A 13,926-nucleotide genomic window follows, 5' to 3' on the forward strand; every position below is an offset into this window, starting at 1 on the left:
CTACTTACCCCATGATAAGGACTAGAAAAAATACTGGCCAGCATGTGAGGGAGGGTGTTGAGAATAAATTACAAATTGTCTCTAGACAAGGTCTTGGGCATGTTTATAAGGTTGAAGTAAACCTCTCTCTTTGAACTGGTTTCATGAGATGAGTTAAACCCATGAATGATTTCATGGTATCAAGAGCCTATGGGAACATATGGAGAGAATTTTAATTTTAATTTTTTTCCAAAAACATGTCAACCAACTCTTTTCTTTCCTCCCCTCCCTTCGAGGAATATCCTTTGTAATGGCCCCAGATACCGCTTGGGATCGGAAGGACATATGAAGCTTTAGGACATGTAACACAAGGTTACCTACCCCATTTATGACATACAAGATGCAATGTTCTAAATATGCATTTAGCATTATGCAATATTCGCAGCAGATAATTTTTTTATTAGCAACACTATGCACTAAACTTATAATATTCCAAATAGTTAAAATGTAATCTATGCATACTTAACAAAATAAACATCCATGATCACAGTACGAGTCTCAGAAGACTGTAATCTCCAAAACATGGGAGATTGAGGTCCATATTACATTACAAAAATTCATTATTGGGCTAGTTCATCTAGTAACTAGCGTAACTCGACCAACGAGACCAAAATACAATCCAAAAACCTAACTATGGAGGCTATAAGCTCCACGTCGCGTATGCAGTGTCTAGTCAACCTCCTCCAGTCTGCCCATGTCAACTCCCTGTTCTGTTCCTGACACATCGCCTACCATTTGGGAGAAATGGTAGTTGGGACTACCACGGTGAGATTTGATTATAAATCTCAACAAGTTAATAGGAAACTCTCACACAAGTTAAAGATGCATGCATGACAGTAAAAGCATGAATGCACAATCAAAGTCAATAGTAAGCATAACATAATTTGACATAACATGGCATGAAATAATAAGCATAACGTGACTTGACGTAACATGGCGTGAGATGATATAACTTGAATTGAAACTAAAACTTGGGTTGACGTGACATGAACTTGATACATAACATGGACGTGATCTTGAAGCTTGACATGAACGTAAACTTAAACATAACATAACATGAGACATAACTTGAAATCTTGTTCAATAGACTTAATTAATAAAGTGGCCATATGGGTGCTACACCAGTCCCCTTAAGCCATGTGTCCCTACTGATTACCACATCACAACACAGGTTTCTACACCAACTGTGAGTCTGTTAATACATACTCCATAGTTGTTGTGGTCTCACGTATTCTACATGTCACAATTGCTGTGTCTCACGTAGTGTATACTCCACAGTTATTGTGACCCCATACTTCATGCTCCATAGTTGTTGTGGCCCTATGAATTGTTTGTGCCACAAGTGTTGTAAACACACGTAAAATAAAAAAAAATGGCTCCATCAGTGCTAGTGTCTGGTGTGCTCCGGTGACCAGCCAGTTATGCCCCATTTGCAACCTATTGACTCCACTTCGTCAACCTAGGAAATTTCACACCTATTTAGACACTCTAGCATGAATAAAGGAATTCCACTAAGATATTATCTCATCCTAGCACTTAGGGTCATGATTGACGTGACTAACTTAACAAGACTGTTCTCGAGGTACACAAACTATATTCAAGACGGGACGTGACATGAATACGAAATGATAGAAGTCCTGATCTAGCGTAACATGACATGAACGTAAGACTACAGACATGACATACTTTGAGACATAAATATAACAAACAACATTTCATAACATGACATACATTTAACAGACAATATTTCATAACATTGCATAACTTATAATAGACAACAATTCATAACATGGCATAACATGTGACAGACAATATTTTGTAACATGGCATAACATGTGACAGTGAATATTACGTGACATGACATACATGTAACAGAGCATACATAATGTGACACACTCGTAATAGATAGCAACATGTGACAGAATATATTATGTAACAGATAAGTATTTCATGCTAGAATAATTCGTATAATAGATAAACATGTGATGACATGGCATGGTATGACATATATAACAACATACGAACATAAACTATAGTTTTCTTACCCATCACACATACACAATAAATTGATAGTAAGTTAAGAGTTAACTTACCTCGATGTAACGCTCGTCCTTGTGGTGGGACCTTTAGAAAATGACTTTAGGAAAGACGATGGGAATTACCATTCATTTTAAAACAACTTTTCCTTTCGTGCTAGGATACAAAAAACTCAATGTTTATAAAATAAAGCGTGTTTCATAAGTTAAAGAGAATTATAGTGGAAAATATTAAACTTTATAATTAAAAGTCTTTCATACAAAACACTATACCTAGGCTTCCGTCCTCTTCCCCTTGGGTCGTGTCTGTCCTGACGCGTACTACTCGTCTTGTCCCTGGGACGACACACATAAAAACTAAAATGAGTCAAAAACTCGTAAGTATTACTTCATATAGTTAAAATATAATAACATAGGTTTCAGTCATGCATTCATCACTCCATACATACTATACATAAGACATTCGTTCATTTAAAATATTTCAAGGTGGGGTTTTTCTTGAAAAATGATTCTCTTTCGGAAAACGTTTCTTTTATTTTTGTAAAAAATATTTACTCACACCTTGTGCCTTCATTTCTTAAAAAGTCTGAGCATACATGTATTTTTTTCTTAACATACATACATTTTTTCTTATCACTTTCGATTGGCTGTTACACACTGTTATGCCCCATGTGTTGGGGGTTAACAGTCTTTTGGACCTGATTCTGCCCATGGCTGCAAGTTCGAAATCCCTCAATCAGGGGGCAGCACTGTGTGCACTACCTGTACTACTTACCTGGCAACCTGCCCAATCCTTTGGTACCCATTTATTTAGTCATGGCCATTATGTATTTTCATACATTAAAACTTTCAATCATTTTGTTCATTCAGTCATTTCTTTCAATTCTTTCAGTCCTTTTCATTTATTCTTTTTCAATTTATTCAATTTATAGACATCATTTAGGTTCGGTTTTGGCCCAAGAAAATTCTCATCTTAAACTTAAAATTCACATCTCATAATTACAACTTTCCGAAATTTCCATACAAAATATAATAAATAATTCTACTTTTTCTTAACTTTTTCAAATCCCAAAACCATACCTTAAAAGCATGGGCATAAACCTCGACATTTAAAACATCCTTTAAAATTATAAACATTAGCATTGTTTAAAACATCACTCCATGGCATTATTAAACATCATCTTTCAATGCATCACTTAAAACATCAGTTCATAGCATTATTTAAAACATCAGTTTATAGGGACATTTTAAAAGACTTTATTCACGTCATTTAAAGCATACGACATAAGTATTAACATTTCTTTTCATTTCTTTTCGTGAAAGTAAAGACAATAGCTGCTACTTATAATCATCCATTAGATGCTTACACTTACATGCTTGAGATGCATAAAAAGGGGCTGCCAAGAAAGACCGTTACATTCATATACCTTTAAACTTATACTTAGCATTCTTTCGTAAAACATCGTTCGTGTCGTTTCGTAAAACATCATGAAAAATTATTTCATTTTCATTTCATATCATTTAGAAAACTACATAAGCGTATGAACATAATACTTACCTGGACTCCATGCCATACTCATTTCATGCAGTCCATTCATGTGCGTGTCAGATGGCAACCTACATGCATACACATAACCTTAGTGTCATCCTTTATCTAGTACATAAGCAACCAATTAGAAATAGAACTACACCTCATTTGAAAACACTCTCCTTCTATCTCGTGCTCTTACGTGTCCTTTTCTATACTAAAATCTTCGGGATCCACTTACAGTCACTACTTCTTCCAAACTCAACGTTCTACCTTGAGTGCTCATCCACTAGCATCTAAATATGATATGTTTATGATGATATGCCTGTTTTGTTTTTGTTGAGGCCCTGTCATAGGTATAATAGTGGCATAAGGCCCCGCCATGGGTATAAATTTAGGGCTATAATCGAACCGAGTCGAGCCGGTTTTTAGCTTGCCGAGCTCGGCTTGACTCAAAATACTCGAGCTCGAGCTCGAGCTCGAGCTCAAGCCCGAACTCGAGATTTTTTTTAATTCTTTGTTCGAGCTCGACTCGATAAGCTAAAATCTTAACTCGAGCTCGAGCTCGAGCTCGTCCCACAAACGAGTTCGAGTCGAGTTTAGCTCAAGCGCGAGCTCAAACTTGATTTTTTTTTTTTGTTTGGAATAAGATTTAATAATTAATAAATTAAATAAATAAATAAAAATTAATATTAAATTTATACAACTAACAAGTAGAACCTCTATTAAATTATAAAATTATAAATAATTTATAAATAATTAATATCTAACCAGTTGATATTTATCCAAAATAACAATATATTATATGCCTACATGTATTATTAATACATACACTTAATATAATAGCATATATCTATTTCATATATGGTTCCCACCTACTAATATATGAAATTATTAAATTTTATCAACTAATTATTATACAAATTATAAAATATACTTATAAAGTATACTTGCTATATAGACATAAGTAATTAGAATACATATTATATATTTAATTATAAAAGTGGTATGCTTATATTATTAACTAATACATATATACATACATAGGTGTATATATATATTTATCAATATACAAATGAGTTTTAATCGAGTCGAGCTAATGAGTCGACTCAAGTATAAACGAACGAGCCTAAACGAGCCTTAGCCGAGTCGAGTCGAGTTTTGTTGAGTATGTGTCATTTACAAATCGAGCGGGTATCTGCTTTAACGAACGAGTTTTTTTTTTCACGAGTCGAGTTCGATTCGAGTTTAACCGAGCGAGTATTGATCGAGCTATCGAACAGACTGGTTCATTTACAGCCCTAGGTATAATAGTGGCATAAGGCCCCGCCATAATATAATAGTGGCATACAGCCTAGCCACGGGTATAATGATAGTTTATAACCCTATCATGGGAGTGAAACATGGAATACAACCCAGTCACGGGTATAATTGTGATTTATAACCCTACCATGGGGGTTAAACATGGTATATGTCCCAATATGATGCTCCGATAAAATATGAAGATTATGTTTCAGTTTACAATATGCCAAAGGATTTTTGGAATAAGAAAATTTTTTTCTTAAAATTTCGCTCTAATTTTTTTGAAATATGTTTTGTTTTTGTATTTTGAAAGTTATTGTTCTAATTTTGCATTTTGAAAGTAAATGTTTTGTTATGTATTTCAAACTCTGTAAATGCTTGTGTTTACATACTAGTATAATTTTCTTGCTTACTGAGTTGTTAATAACTCTCCCATTTATCTTCATAATATTTTTCAGATGACTTTGATGATACAGTTGAGGATCAATAACAGAGTATGTGGTATGAATAGTTGAGGGTAGTGGTTGAGTACCTTGGAGTACTAGTGCTGTTGGAAGATTTATTTATTAAGTAATTTGATTTCAATATGTTTAGATAGGTATGAAGACTTATGTATTATTTTAGTTTATTATGTAAATAGAGACATGTGAAGAAGTTGGTTTATTTTATTTGGATTATTGTATTGGGGAGTTGATGGATTGATATGTGCAGTCAATTATATTAGAGGAATTTAAGCTTGATTTTGGAGGTTTTGCAAATATTTTTTGGACATGAAAGATATGATAGAAATTGTTGAAGTGCTTATCAAGTTATAAGAGTTAACTCTCCGAACTTCCGGAAACGGGCCATTACAACAAATGCTTATATCCACCTACTGGTCGTATCTATGTCCCAAGACACGTTGTGTTTGATGAATCCCTATGGCCATACTCCAAACCAACAGCTTTGTATGGCCAAACTCCTATTGAGGGGGAGTTTTGCACTTTTGCTGAGAGTACTGACATACTACCTCCTTTAGCTTTTGCCTCACCATCAAATATATGTGACTCGACCATAGTTCATCACAATTTACCCTCTCAACCTGCTGCTGCATCAAAACTGTGTCATGAGCCTTCTCAACCTACTGCTGAACCAGACTTGTGTCATGAGCACACTCAAGCTACTACTGCATCAACTTCATCACATGAATCATCTCAACTTGCTTCCTTGTCTACCGAACAAAATTAGCACACCATGATCACGAGAGCAAAAGCTGGAGTTCGAAAGCCAAATCCAAAGTATGCAAATCTGCATGTCACTCACTTGATCCCTTCAACCCCAAAGTCCATTAAATCTGCCAAAAATCACCCAGGGTGGTCTGCTGCTATGGATGAAGAAATAGCAACCTTGGTAGCAAATAAAACTTGGAAGTTGGTTCCTCCTCATCCTGAGATGAATGTAGTAGGTTGTAAATGGGTCTACAAGGCTAAGCTACAGCGAAATGGCTCTTTTAAACATCTTAAGGCATGTCTCATCCCCAAGGTTTCAATCAAGTGGATGGCATTGATTTTTCATAAAAATTTTCACCTGTTATTAAGCCTGCAACAATACGTGTTGTGCTTACATTGGCTGTTGTTAAACAATGGGATCTTTAGCAACTTGATGTCAAGAATGCCTTCTTGCATGACTATCTCAGTACCCCCGTGTACATGAAACAACCTCTAGGATATGCTGATGCACACTATCCCTCTCATGTATGTCAACTAAATCAAGCATTTTATGGCCTTAAACATGCTCCAAGGGCCTGGTTTGATCGCCTCAATGATTTTCTTCTTCAGATGGGTTTTTTCTGTAGCATTACAAACCCAAGCCTATTTATATGCAAGTCCTCATCCAACATTTTGATTCTACTTCTATATGTCAACGACATGGTGATTACAGGAGATAATACTCAGCAAATTAATGATTTCATATCTCAGTTGGCTCAACAATTCTCCATAAAGGATCTTGGCCAACTTCACCACTTCCTTGGTATTGAAGTTCACAAGTTTGGAAGTGATATGTTCTTATCTCAGCATAGGTATGCTTTGGATCTTCTCAATCGTGCAGACATGGCTAACTCTAAGCCTATTGCTACTCCAATGCCTTCTAAAGGATGTCTCAAATCAACTGCTAAAGCTCTGTTTCTTGATCCAACAATGTACCGTAGCTTAGTGGGTGGCTTGCAGTACTTGACATTCACTAGACCTAATCTCTACTATAGCGTTAACTATGCATGTCAGTTCATGTAATCCCCAACCGTTGCCCAGTTTCAACTTGTAAAATGCATCCTCAGTACATTCAGGGCATTGCACACTATGGCATGTGCATCCTTGCTACAAGTACTCTTGATCTCTATGCATAATCAGATGCCGACTGGGCAAGATGCCCCCTAACTTGTCACTTAACATCTGGTTTTTGCACCTTCCTAGGGAGTAATTGTGTTTCTTGGAGTGCTAAGAAACAAGCTATGGTGGCATATTCAAACACTGAATTTGAGTATGGATCAATGGTTGCCACTACCGCTGAGCTCACATGGCTTTCTTTCCTCTTACGAGATCTTGATGTCCCACTGCATAAAACTCCTGCTCTCGATTGTGACAATCTTAGTGCATTGCATATGACCATTAATCCTGTCTTGCATGGTCGAACAAAGCATGTCGAGCTTGATTACCACTATATTCATGAGCATGTTGCTCTTGATTCTTTGGAGACTCAATTTGTTACTTCACCCAATCAACTGGCTGACATCTTTACAAAACCACTGTCCAAACCTTTTTTTCAGGCATTTTGTATCAAACTTGGCCTTTGCCCAGATCCACAGCCTTGTTTGAGGGGGACTGATAACGTACTAACACAAAATCAGCCACATGATACGAGTAAATCCAAATCTAAATCAAATGCATATATGATTTTATTTAGTTCGAGTTACTCAAAGATTATTTGGTCTTACAAACTTTAGATAGTTTGGTTTATTTCATTTTAATTACACAAAATTTATCTAATACCAATATTCAAAGCGCCAATCCAATTCAAAATTAAATACTAAAAAATATCTATACATTTCAATAAGAAGTACACCATTACAACCCTAACAAAATTAAAACAGATGCCCAGTTTGACATACACATTCAATGGCTACTACTAGATGCCCACATAGTATTGCAATTTCATCCTTGATTGCAGCCATAACTTGGACTGATTCAATGGTCATATTTGGACAACGAGATGATGATGTCACATCACCAACCTCATGCGAGTTTTGAGGGAGCTACATGTTGCTTTATCTCTTGAATAACCAGTCATTCGAAATCACTATTATAATAAAATTATCCAACGTGCAACATGCTATAACAATAAGCCCTTGCCTCCCAATGGTATATGCAGGCATTAAACTTAATATTTTAGAGTGTTCTTTCAACACACCAAATGAAATAAAGTAGTCCTAGATGCCCACATACTTTATCAACACACCAAACAATCATCATAGTCTTTCAACACACCAAATGTGCATTTGATAATAATACAAATTATCGAATGATGCTAATTAAAGTAGTCTTTATACCCCTAAATTATCACTAACTATGACGATCAGTTTTGTGATACCTTTCTCTAGTATATGGAGGTATAAATTCCAGAGTACATGGAAATGCCAAATCGACTAGATAATAGTCTCTTGAACACATTTCATCACAAAACATATAATTAATTACCAACCCATTAACAAAAATCTTCAAAAAAGATTTCATAAATAAATTAGCTGGTAGTGGATGATTACCCTCGGGCAGCCATGGGAATTGGGTTGTCGGTTCACTCAAGGCAGTCAAGAAGACACGAACATCATGAGTCATTCCCTCTCATCCCGTGTACACAAATATAAACTTCATATCGAAGTTACATCTACACAACAGGTTTTTTGGCAATTTGCCCAGGCTGGTTTCGATATGTCTCATGTATATCAGCTGGTACTATCACAACCATCATGGCGACATCCATCGCATCAAGGCATCGCTGCAAACACAACATCAAACATATACTATTAAGGCTCTTAGATCTATTTTATTCTTGTTGCAAAATTAGTCAAATCAAGTTATTGAAATATGAATATTGGAAAACTTGTTATCCCAAACCATGGATTACTTCGGGAGTTGCTTGCAATATAAGGATGTACCCTCCCATTATATGTTGGCGCAATAATGTCTCCAAAGCTCACACAACACCCGTATCACTGCCCTCATATAGCGATTAGTAGTTTGACTTGAATGTTGAAACCGGTCTCTCACAATGCGTTGTCCTTGTGCATGGCCCACCAAAATGAAAAACATTCCTACCTATTCCTCCACTGTCATCGATCATCTAGAATCAAGCAACAAGTGATTTCCATGTAACAACAAGCATAATGTACGAAATGCTCCTACGTCCATTCGAAATAAGCCAATACAATTTTAGGGATGACCATTTAGAATTTCCAGGATATACTGATCTTTGCACAACCCTATATCATATTCCGACATTTTAATATTAAATCCTTATTCATAAAATACGAGAATAATAAGAGTGATGATCAAGGTCACCTCATATTCAAATTAATCACCACTAGAACTCATAGGTAAGTCAGAGCTTCTCTCTGCCATATTCATTGCTGATCAATCATCACTTCCATCCTCTACAACGTTGTTCGATTCTGTGGTCGAGAAAATGTTACAAGTACACGCAATATAAGCTCATGATAAATTATGTCATCCAACAAAATTTAACTATGTCAACAATCAACAAGCAAACATATTAAAACAAACAACTGCGTGTCATGGCATCGAAAACAACATCAAAATTAAAACAAGCGTAGATAAATGTTCCATAATCAATAATCATTAGTAAAACTAGCAATAAGTATAAATAAAACCATCTAAGTGGAAAATTTTGGAGCCCCAACTTCTCCTACTAGCAACAATTCATGGCCCACAACCTCTTGTGTTGATCATCCAATGCCAAGAAGCCTATCTAGACACGGGTATCAAGTAATTTGTCAAAAGCACAAAGGAATACATCATCGGGCAGCGGAGGATCAAGTGCTTGTAGCAATTGCACACACTGCGTGTGCTAATTCCAACGGGCATCGTGGTTGGAACTAGTTGTGCCTTTGTTGTGCTTGTTAGAAGTTCCCTTACCCCTCTCCTCATAGTACTTCCGCCTCAATATTGCAATATGGGCCCACTCATTGAGGCAGTTAGAGATGTTTGCATCCACCTGCATGGAGGGCCTCGCCCTTTGTCATCGACGTTGGCTTCGCCTCGACGCAGTGGATGGTGGTATCTCGAATCCCATGGAGAAATCCATGTCAGCAAAGTCAATGGGCAATCCATGTCGATTGCCCAATGTGGGGCCCCAATGTCGCATCTCCGCATCAAGTGCACACTCGTCGTCACTATCTGAGGGTGATTGCGTTGACGTGTGGTGGAGTGTATCAGTAGCAATTGATGCCCCAGAAATGGTGTAGAGCTTCTCATACATTGGGCGACCCAAGGTCCAGAACATCTTCTATTGTGATTTCGCCTAACACGAACAAGATAACAATATTATGGAATCTAACAAACAAGACAAAAAATAAAACATTTCATATAGCAACTGATGTTAGAGAGGAGGATGACAAGGGACATATCCTTACCCTAAGGGCATTTGCCCAGTGTTTGTCATTGGCTATCACCATTTTGTTGTCAGGGTCCCAAGCCATACCAGTTTGGCTCATAAGGTCAATGAAAAGGGGTTGCCTCAACTTCAACCTTTGTAGTTTGCTTTTCACTTGATCACCATCATATACCCCCTTGTACCCACTGATGTAAGCCATTGAGCATACATTGTATGGTCCCTAGATGTGATATTCCCTGCCCTTAGTGCTCCAATAAGGACATCCCCATACAACATCTCAATGAAAATGTTCTCCATTCCATCCGCCCATAGGTCACAATCAATGTTTGTATTTTCCGGATCATCCATGTGAATTAGCTAAGAAAGCACATAATACACATATGCAAGATATTGTGTGTAATATAAGTAAAAAAATACAAACAACAAGATATTGCAGGTTGGATCAAATACGCTCTTATTATATCAAGAATTCCAGAGCAACTAATATATAATTGCATGCATTAGAATAGATGAGGAAATGAAAACTTAAACAGCAATGAAACTGGGCCATACTTGGGGAGGGTGAATTAGGCGGGAGTAGTGTAGACAGTAATGTTATAAAGACAAAAAAGGACAAGCATTTCAGAACACACCAACTAGCACCACAGGTAAGAGCACCTCACAAATTATTGCACAGTATAACACATTTTAGAAAAGGTTTATACTGGGCAATTCTTTGCTGCAAACACAGATTTGTGTAGATCTTTTTTGCTACGTTTTTCAGTTGATAATCATGTAGTTTACATTAATTGATTAATCTCCAAAAGAAGCATATGGATTATTGCCTAGTATAGCAAGTATTATGCAAGCTACCATTTTTGCTTAAAATCAAAGCATCAACTATAACCATTAATGCAAACTTGTCTGTTTGTCCAGATTTGTGTAGATCTTTGTTGACCGTCTTTTTCTATGCTTCCATTAACTTTAATAATGAATTCTTATGAAGTAGTTATCACTGATTACTAAATTTGAAAAATCCATCAACAAAAGGACTTTCAAGGGATTGGTGTGGATGCACTTAAAGGGGATAAGATTAAATTGTATAAAAGATAATCACTTATAACGGAAACACAACTCAACAATTAATAATGAAGATAGTTCATCAAAGTATGTCAACATTACAGGTTGTGATTGCACACGCCATAAGCACTGTACATATGAGTTAGTTTTAAACTAACTCATCATGTGAAGATTAAATTACTTGGTACATGTGATGTGAATGGGTGGCTGAGCAGTAAGCTATTATAGGCTTGTAACAAATTTTGTATTGAAGTGTTTTAATTACAGAGGAGCTTTAACAAGTCTGTGTATGTATATGAGTGTCAAAAGTGATGACACTTGTAGGATACTTTTACTTTGTCTTTAGAGCACTTTCAAACCATCAACCAGAATATAAACAAGATTTTGCCCAATCTGACCGATCAAAGAACAAAATATTCTTCCCAAACTGAAAAGAAAATGCAAATAGAGATATTCATCAAAAAAAAAAAGAAAATGCAAATAGAGATTGGAATGTTGGAATGTGATATAATTTTGGAAGAAGTACCCATGGTCACTTGTGACCTTTTCAATAGTCAACCAATCAGATTGTTGCTCCATGAAAGATTCATTTAGCACCAGCATATGAATTATGGAAAATTTTGAACAAATATTTACACATTTGTTTTTAACCAGAGACAGTGAATGGATCTCTTTACATACAGAATATTGATATGATAGGGTGGAAAAGAGGGGGGAAAAGTAACTGTGAAGGTAATAATGAAAGGCTGCTGTCAATTATGAAGGTATAATGCTTGAAAAAACTTTGCGCCTTGGACCTAAAAGAGTAAATTATGTATAGATTATAATAATGGTAACATGGTGAAAGTGCTAGAGTTCCTAACATGAAAGATACATTACAGAAAATATTATCAGATAATCACTAAGGTGGAGTGAAGTCATAATATGACTGCACTGCGCTGCAAATATTCCTATGAACACGTATGGATGGCAGGCTTATCAAACAGATAATACTTAATAATAAAATCAAATTTAAACAAAAGAAAAGACATTTGCCTATGAACATTAATGGACCACGTTACATTCAAGTGTAACTCCTACCTTTTGCTCAAAACAAAAAAAAGTTCAAAGATTCAAGTGTTACACTGTAATCCCATCTATATCAAAGGACGACGGATAACGGAGAGACTCAACTAAAAGGCTAAAACAAATGGAATACCCTAATTCCAAATGCTACGAAAGGAAAAAGGGAATCGTTTCCAAATCTACAAAGGCCCTATAAGCTTCAACTAGCATGAGCATATTTAATAAAGCTCATCCATTTGTCACCCAAGCACAAAGATAAAACAGAGACTAACTTGGAAACAAATAATGATGCCGCAAGCCGCATGAACTATAACATTATATCAAATAAATAAACCAACTTAGTCTATGGAAAATTCGGAAAAGCATACATAATCATCAAGAGCGCTAACTGTGTAAAAATGGGCAAAATATCTGGCATACATACAGTGAAAAGACATATACTTTCAATCTTCTTTGGCATCAATGTACAGTGTCAAAAATTCAGAGGATATATAAAACAGATATGAAAACAAGATGAAACTTTATTGGAGTGATCAATTTCGAAAAATAGAAATTAACCCAGGAAATGAAATTAGTTATGGAGGACTCTGCAAGCATGGTTACCTTGAAGGACCGTGTGTTCTGTTCGAAGCCACCACAAAGGCAAGCGGCGTTTATGCGTCGAGTTAGGGGCGGAGATTGCAGACACTGGTAGTGGTAGGTGACCTTAGTTTCGTCATTTTCAATTTATAGATGATTTTGGACTGCACCAGACAAACCGAGTGCGACTGTTTTTGATAATGAAATTCTTGAAAAGCAAGATTTTCCCAAGAAAAATCGCAGTGGAGGAATCTCTTGCCCACTGCACTGCCTTATATCTCGAACGAGGGAAAGATGAAGATTCGCACGGGGCTGAAAAAAATAAATAAATAAATTGCTCAGCACTCTCTGTAAAAGAGCCGTATGCTCAGAAATCAGAGTGCTCCTCCCGTAGCTGGTCTGAGGGTGGGTTTGGGTGTTGAGAAGTGTTGAAGAGAGTTGTGAATAGTAATAAAAAGTAGGTAAAAAGTAATAATAAAGTAATGAATAGTAATAAAAAGTAGGTAAAAAGTAATGAATAGTAAAAAAAGTAAGTAAAAAATAATAATAAAATAATGAATAGTAGTGAGAAGTGTTGAAGAGACTTCAACACCCAAACACAACCTTAGCAATGTACAGTATTAAAAATCTTGTAGCTGGTCTGTTAGATCAATG

General features: G+C 36.1%; 1 protein-coding gene and 1 long non-coding RNA gene across 6 annotated transcripts in view; both read right to left on the bottom strand.

The window, feature by feature from the left end:
- Positions 1-13,926, bottom strand: part of LOC122313343 (beta-glucosidase 11-like) — a 100,933-nt gene that overhangs the window by 22,468 nt on the left and 64,539 nt on the right. The gene's annotated exons all lie outside the window — the stretch shown is intronic.
- LOC122313400 lies at positions 477-13,698 on the bottom strand. Of its 4 annotated transcripts, XR_006243385.1 has the most exons (7): positions 10,589-13,698; positions 10,092-10,476; positions 9,498-9,607; positions 9,064-9,279; positions 8,702-8,934; positions 3,634-3,692; positions 477-2,411 (listed from the first exon to the last, which is right to left on the bottom strand). It is a non-coding gene; the product is annotated as an uncharacterized LOC122313400 (long non-coding RNA). The 4 variants fall into 4 exon arrangements; XR_006243386.1 differs by lacking the exons at positions 477-2,411; positions 3,634-3,692 and having other exon boundaries at positions 8,431-8,934; positions 10,589-10,926; positions 13,297-13,698; XR_006243383.1 differs by lacking the exons at positions 477-2,411; positions 3,634-3,692 and having other exon boundaries at positions 8,431-8,934.

Source organism: Carya illinoinensis, chromosome 1 (assembly GCF_018687715.1).
Source record: "Carya illinoinensis cultivar Pawnee chromosome 1, C.illinoinensisPawnee_v1, whole genome shotgun sequence".
NCBI lineage: Eukaryota > Viridiplantae > Streptophyta > Magnoliopsida > Fagales > Juglandaceae > Carya > Carya illinoinensis.